Here is an 8,388-nt window from a genome sequence, read left to right as displayed (position 1 = left end):
AAATACAAATAAATGGGGTAATAGATTCGAGTCCAATGGGGCAAAGTGTATTGGTAGATATGATTGCTCGAATTGCCCACATTCAATTGATCATTCTTTTTACTGAATTATTTCGGGAATTAAATTGCTTTCTATGCATCAAGTTGAAGTTAATTGTGGATTAAAAAGACTTGTGCTTAAGGACTCAGATAAAAAAAAGTAATTTCTAAAGGAATCAAACATAAATTTCCGAGTTCTACCAAGCCAAGGAGAGTAAGTTTACACAACACGTAGTTTATTAGTATATTAATTATGAGTGAGTTCAATTCATTATTACAGATCTCCTTCAGATTTTCAAACTTCAAGGAAATATGATACAAACATACACACACATTCATTCATTCATTCACTCATTTATATATACACACACTCATACATACATAAAGACAATCTGACATACACACTCATACAATCATACATACAAGCATGCATACATTAACTACAATACCTTTTTCAGCCCGACAGACAAATTCATTTGTGCCAGTTTTCTCATCTCAATTATTCATCTTTGCCCTCTATGTGCATTGATGGTGGTTTCAGCTACGGTGCAGGAGCATGGTCTGATCGGACTTTGAAGAATATTAAAATAGTCATCAAAGATCAATTAATACAAGTTTTGCCAGTCTCTTAAAGTCCATCAAAAGAAATTAAATAACTTAAACTTAAATAAATGAGATACTTGAATTACTAATTTAAAACTAAATGCCACACAAGAAGGATCAAATAAAATATGCTTACTCGCAATGACTAATTTTCAGGCGAGCTGTCTTCTTCAGTTCTTCGGGGAGTTAGATACAGAAGTATTTGTTCCGAGGTACAACCTAGATAAAGAAATGTATATTAAATTTCAGTTTTAAGCTTTCATCAAATTAAGAGTTGGAGAATTTAAAAAAAAAATGAAATTGATGTACTTTCCTCGGAAATCACACAGTCAATATGTGAAATATATTGCGGTGATAAACATCAAGCTCTGGGTTTCTTCGTTTTCACACGTATCACAACAGTACTCTCCAGAATCATCTTCGGTCACAGTTGTGAGTACAAGTGGATGCAGACGGCGTTTGTGCTTGACTATCGATGGTAGTGGAATACATTCAAGATGAATGTAAAACCTACACCCAGGGCTGCACCATAAAGTGTTCTCACATGCTTGACCACACGCAATGCATTCGAGAAATTCATCACCGAAAAAGCCTTTCCCCAAATGTTGAAGATGGTGATCGGGATGGCAAGAATGTTTCAGGTCGATAAATTGATACTTAGCACATGAATGGTGTAGACATCATTTTTTTCATTTAAATTTATTATTATTATTAAAATTATTATTATTATTATTAGTATCATTATTATTATTATTATTATCATTATTTATTATTATTATTATTAATATTATATATTATTATTATTTAATAAATAATTACAACTGGACCGGCCCAGTTACAAACCAACCAGAAACCGGTCCAGATAACCAGAAACCCTAAACGATTAGTAGGTTTCAGCTAGGTTTCTAAACCTAGCCACCCCAGCCGCCTCTGATGCTTCCAGAATCCCAGCCGCCGCCTCACTGCCAGGTGGTCCAATGCCCCACTGCCGACGCTTCCACCGCCATTGTCGACACTCCAGAACGTCACGAAGCTAACCACGTTGAGCCCTATGGTGAGTCACCACCATAGCTATGGTGACTCACCGGGCCTTTCATCTCTGGAACCGGTCCAACGAGAGCCTCGGTGGTGGCTATAAAAGCCACCCCACCTGCGAGAAAGAAAAAACAGCCACAGACGGCAGAGAACGACAAGAAAAAAAAAACAGAAAAGAAAAAAAAAACAGAGAAAGAGAACACAGCAACCAACAAAGCAAGAACTACACCAACGATCCCAGCAATAAACCAAAAGAAGAGAAAAAGAAACATACCGAGAAAATCGCCGTCGTGAGAGCCTCCACAAATCATCAGAAAACCGAAACGTCGAAGAGGAATATCCTAGATCTACGACGATTGGTAAGGTTTTAAGCTAAAATAACCTTAGATCTAGATATAGAAAAACAGGGGCTTTGATTTAGAGTGGGTTTTGTAATTTCCGGCCACCGCTAACGGTGGCCGGCGGCAGCAATCGGAGCCCGACAGCGGTGGCTGTCCGGGCCGGCTTCTCTCTAATTTTAGAGAGAAGCCAGAGAGAAATCTTCTTCTCTCTGTCAGAGAGAAGAAAAGAAATGAAGAAATGAATGGTTGGCCCGAAGGGCCAGCCGGTTTAGGGTTTATAAACCCTCTTCCATACGACGTCGTTTAAGGGGGAGGGGTATTTCCGTAATTTCATAAAGGGTAAACCACGTCCGCAGTGCTCCAAATTTGTATATCTTTCAATTTAGTCACTAAATCAATCTATAATCTTTTTAATTCGGTTCTTTAATTTAATTTTATTTTATTTTAGTCCTTATCTGCATATATATATTTATTTAGGGTAAATACCTAAATTAGTCCTTTACAGTTTAGTAAATATCATTTTAATCTGAATTAATTAAATAAGGCTAAATTATATTATTAGCACTTAGATCTTTTTATCATTCGAGTTGGAACCTTTATTTTTAATGATTATTATTTTAATCACTTATTAATAATTAGGATTAATTACATCATTAGTAATTATATTTTTATATACTATAAATAAGGGCTGTAAATTTAATTTTTAATATTTTATTTATTTTAATATATTTTAGTCCCTATTTAATTACAATTTAATTTGTATTGTTATCATTTCAAATCCAATATGTTTGAATGATTACTTTAATTATTATTTATTATTATCTTAGTCATATAAATATATAAAATATTTATTTATTTATTTATGAAATAAAATCCTATTTATGAATCAGAAATGTTTAATTTATATTTTAGATATTTATTTATTTTTTAAATATTGAAGGAAAGGGTTGTCTTAAAACAACTAGAAGCCTTTTTCTAATATTTTAAATAAATAAATATCTTACTATATTAAATAATTTTTTTTAGTTATTTATTTATATCAAAGAAAAGAACTGTCTTTAAAGCACCTAGAAGCTCTTTTCTGATATGTCTAAATAAATAAATTTCTTATTTATATATATTAATATTTGAATAAAAGGATTATAAATTAATATATTTGATTTTTTTCTAATAATAGAGACAATTTATAGTTAATAAAGTACCAATTTTGGGCGTTGTAGGGGTGCTAATCCTTCCCTAAACGTAACCGACCACGAATCCCTTTTTATTATTAAAAAGAATGAATTTTTGGTTATAAACGCAGATCAGTTTAATTTTTTTATTGATGTTTTCTTAAAACTCTTTTAAAAAAATATTTTTTTAGGTATTCGACCTACCGGACCCAAAAGGCCGATGGCGACTCCCAAATTATTTTCAAAACCATTTATTCACATCAATTTCCCCCACAAAATTATAATATTTCGTGCCCGGACGAAAACCGGTTACGACAAATGGTGTCTGATAAAGTTGCATTCAATACAAGTGAAGGATAATTTGCCTTCAGTCATCTCAAAGCGGCAGCCGCAACAATCTGTACCTTTAGCTAACACGGATGGTAATATGCGAAGAGGATGTTGTGGATGGAGCTGACTCTGAACTTCCATCGATATTTACTGGAGACAAAGATTCGTGCAGAAATAATTCACAATAAATACAATCGTTTATTATATCACAAAAACGTTGTTTGCATGCTCCGCAACACCCATCGAACTCTGAGTCCATTTGTAAAATGTTGAGCTTGCACCGTGTAAGATGATGGGGGTGACTAAAATGGCCGACTGTTTTTTTAATTTTTCTCCCTTATTGGGTTTCATCCTTCAAAGTAGCACACTTGTTGTCAACGATGAATGAACAAAGTTGACAACCATAAGTCCATAAGATAAACCTTTGCACAGTTCTTCACAATTGTCTCACACAAATTTTATCTCAGAATCATCATTTCGTGTTAACGGGTGAGGATGAATAACATTTCCTTGTAATTGAAAAAAAAAGGTTACAAGTAAAGATATTTTTAGTATTTCTAGTTCAGTTTTTAAATGTTTTCAATCCCAAACGTTATCAAATTGTGATCTTGTTAGAAAAATTTTATATGTTGATCGCGTAATGCTAAAATTAACTCTCTCTAACGTTTGTTAAAATGAATATTTTGAATTATATTATTTTTCTTTGAGCATTTTGATCATTGACAATTTATTTTAGAAAAAAAAAAAAGCTTTTAACGTCTGACTGAATAATGCAACTTGACATCGCATTCATTACAATAGAAGCCGAAACCTTCAACTCTGATCTCCCTGCAGGCATAACATGATCCATGGAATGCTCGAGCGAGAAGAATATGGACTGGGGGAAACGGACTGCTTTGAGCTTGCCTGAGCGTCTCATTCATACATGATTCATGAATGAAAAACTTACAAGGAAGGCAGGTATAAATTACTATCGATCTCCCATTTGCATGCCACGCACTTCAAGTTTTTCGACTTCCATATATTTCGAAGAACATCTTTCCCCATCTGGGACCTTGGAAAAGAAAACATGCAACGGATGAGTTGATGCTGATGGCTAAAATGATGAATTGAGGTCCCTTGATGGTCCTCCTCGACACGTTTAGCTATCTCAATCTCATCATTGAAAATAGACAGAATGCATTTGAAATCAAGGTTAAGCTCACAGTACATGCACCTGTAACTGACTGAGCATGCCGACAATCTTCTACACGCATTACACACAATCACGTCCCCAAAACTGAATATGAGTGGATGAGGGTGAAAAGTATTTTTTTGTATTTGAGGTGGCAATTCAGCGCATGATTTTAGCATTTTTTTATTAACTTAATATCAGAAACTAAATAATGTCAACGAAATTAGTGAGTTCTTTTTTAATAAATACAATAAACTACAACACAAAGGCGCATTGAATGTATGCTACAACATTTTGAATGATATCATATGTGATTTATACTAATAAATCATTCTTGATATGTTATAAACTTATAGTAAAAATAAAAGAGAATGGTAGAACACAAAATGAGAGGACATAATAGTCTTTCTATTGTTTGTCTCATAAGTTTGAACAGAACCTTTATTTATAGGACTTTAATCATGATAGGTCCCACAAATATGAACTCCAAAAATTTGAAACTTGTATGCCAATCTACTTTCTCTTGGGTACCTCTCTTGCTTTTCAATCAAAGAAAAGTATTATACGTTAAGCACGGCCCAATTAGTCCTCCCAAGGTCCCCCAAACCTAGATGCATTAAGTACAAGAAAAGTAAATGTGACATGTGTTCTTAACTCTTAAAACATTGGGTTTTTTTGTTTAGATCAATTTTTTTTGTTTAAAAATATTATATATATATATATATATATAATTTTAATAAAATTTAAAAAATTCACGACTGTGACACCCGCAATGACTACGGTGACGTCCATTATGTCTGCAACTGAGATAAACGCGACGCAATCGAAAACGCGATCGCGAATGCTATTTAAATCCCTGTCTGAGACCTTGTTTAAGTGATATCAAGCTGCTTATCACTTAAACCAATCCGTTGATCTTTTTAGAGATTTAAGGTTTGAACAACTACATTTGCTAGATATATGTGCATTATTAATTGATTAAAAAAATAAAAAAATTATGAATAAATACTATCTTGTAATCATTTCTAATTAATAAAAAAAATATGTTATACAATTTTACAACTTATAATAATATTCTAACATTCCGAGTGAGTTTGAGACCTTAATAGAAATATGGGAAGAGGATGATGTTGATGGAACAAACTCTGAACAACATCTTCACAAAAATAAATTTGAGGGTAAACCACATGTTTAGCATCCGATTATAGTTTTTGTTCCATATTGGTCATTTAAATATTTTTGTTTTAAAATCATATCTAGCAATACATTTTGATTTTATTTTGGTAATCAATTGTTAAAAAATTAACGACGATGTTGATGCGTCATCATAAGGTAATGCCACATCATCATTAAAAATTTAAAAAACGTCACGTCAGTAATTCTGTTAAATTTTTAACGACGGATGACCAAAATGAAACTAAAACGTAACATCATATTAAAAAATATAAAATAGTATATAATCCATACATTAATACTCTTGGACTGAAATCAATAAAAAGAAAACATGTCCAAATTAAGAGATATTTAGGTTCAAAATATATGGAAGAATATATATCCAGTAGTTGTGTTATCTAAATAAATGACAACATGTATCGGGATGGAAGAATATATTCAGGAGCATGGTAAACGTTTGCCACATTTACTGCATGATCTCTTATTGAAAGTGCTTTTCCCCAATTGTAGGAGATTGTGAGGATGACAACCATGCTTTGTAGACCGAGTTTGATAGGTTGGACATGAAAAATGCAACTTGACATGGCATTTATTACAATAGAAGGCTGTACCTTCAACTCTCTCCCTGCGGGCATAACATAGAACTTGTCTCGATACATCCTCATCCTGAAGAATGCTCGAGCGAGAAGAATAGTGTAGGTGTGACAAACCTCGTTTTATTGTCAAATAAATTTCCTTAAAAGAAATAGAGATAGTAGTAGAGAGAGACAGTAAGGGTCACTACAGATAAACCTTCAACTCTCTTCCTACAGGCATAACATGATTCATGGAATGCTTGAGCGAGAAGAATATGGTTCTTAATTCTTTGACATAGTATCTCCTGTAATATTCTAAGGATTTTACTTTACACTGGTGAATGAGTTTGAATAGTATCGTAATTTGCTGAATTGAATACCTAATGATCGTTGGTTAACAAATTAAGAGCGAGCAACTAAAATAATATCATAATTCGATGCATGCGTGATAAAGTAAAATAATCATAAAAATAGCATCATCTAGACATGTAATATATTGATTAGAGACATTATTTTAATTTTGGGTGATATTTTTTTAATACAAGGTTTAAGTTTAAAAAATTCTTAATAAATATCAAAATTCATCCTTTAAATATCGAAACTCACCATGGAGTTTCGATATCTCTAACCTTCGTAGATTGAAAGTATCAAAATTCTACTGTTGAATACTATTTAAACTTTTATGTATGTATGTGAAAACACAACCGAGCATTAAACCATTAGTCCATACATATGTATCTCATAAATAAAAAAGCTATAAACATTATAACAATTTATAAATATAAGAGTATAACTTGCATACATGTGAAATTCGATGTGATATAGAATAACATCTTTACATGTGACAAGTTTCGTTTTACTTATAAAAAAATAATAAATCTCTTTAGAATAAAATAAATAAATGAATTGAGAGCAGTATAATAAAGAGGTCGATCCACAGGGAAATTTGGAATCTCTGATTCAAAAGTACGCTGATTTAAATCCCAGAAGCTGTTGCAATAGCAAATAAAATTAAAAGGGGTTGGCGTGATTGAGATGAAATGAACGAAAGCAAAATAAAGACTAAGTAAATGAAATAAAATGAAAGGAAGCAGTAAATGAAAATAAAGTTGAGAAAGATCAATGAGAAAGATCGCTTCAAGCTAAGTTTGTTTCAATTCCATCGATCATTAAAATGAATTTTGTTATGGGATTCATGTCAGTTACAGTCTACAAGGTCCAACCCATTGTAACTTGCCCCTCTCTCATGTAATCAATCTTCCCAAGTCTATCCTCAAAAGATGATTCTTGAGTGGATTAACCAGAGCTATTGCCGTTAAAACATTCAGAATAAAAACTGGAAAGGCCCGACTCAGATATTATCTCGTCGAGAGTTGGTTCCGATCTCGTTTTCTCTTAGCGGACCCCCACTAAGCATGTTCACAGGAAGTTGAAGTGCCACAGGCTGATCCTTTCTCCCAACTTTATTTTTAAACAATAATCAAACCAACGTCGACTTTTTGAATTTGAAAACATTTAAAAATTATGACTGAGGCCGATTGCCAAACTCTTTTATCCAGAAAAAAGAGAATGTATCCCGAAGGGATTTAAGCGTTGTTCAATTCTCAGGAGTAGAATTGATTCATTACTAGCTCTTGGCTATAAGGAAATTAGATAAGCATGATATTGCTTAGAGAAAATAACCTCAGTGACAAAAAATGCCTTATAATATACGATTTTAACCAACTTTTTTTGGATTTGCCAAAATGACCAACAAAATCGCAATGCGAAATAAAAATCGCAACGCAATCTCCAGAATCGCAAATCAGTTACCAGAATCGCAACGCGATTATGAAGAATCGCAATGCGATAGTACAAATTCGCAACGCGAACATATAAATCGCAACGCGATTCTGACTATCGCAACGAGTATCCGTAAATCGCAACGACAATACGTAAAATCGCAAC

At 32.9% G+C, this 8,388-nt stretch overlaps 1 pseudogene; it reads left to right on the top strand.

Moving 5' to 3' along the window:
- Positions 1–1,574: 1,574 nt before the first annotated feature.
- The window catches only part of LOC120154895, a 31,130-nt pseudogene continuing 24,316 nt past the window's right edge, over positions 1,575–8,388 (top strand).

The sequence above is a fragment of the Hibiscus syriacus genome, unplaced genomic scaffold, assembly GCF_006381635.1.
Source record: "Hibiscus syriacus cultivar Baekdansim isolate YM2019G1 unplaced genomic scaffold, ASM638163v2 tig00111151_pilon, whole genome shotgun sequence".
In the NCBI taxonomy this organism is placed as follows: domain Eukaryota; kingdom Viridiplantae; phylum Streptophyta; class Magnoliopsida; order Malvales; family Malvaceae; genus Hibiscus; species Hibiscus syriacus.
This window is presented reverse-complemented; position numbering and strand designations above follow the sequence as displayed.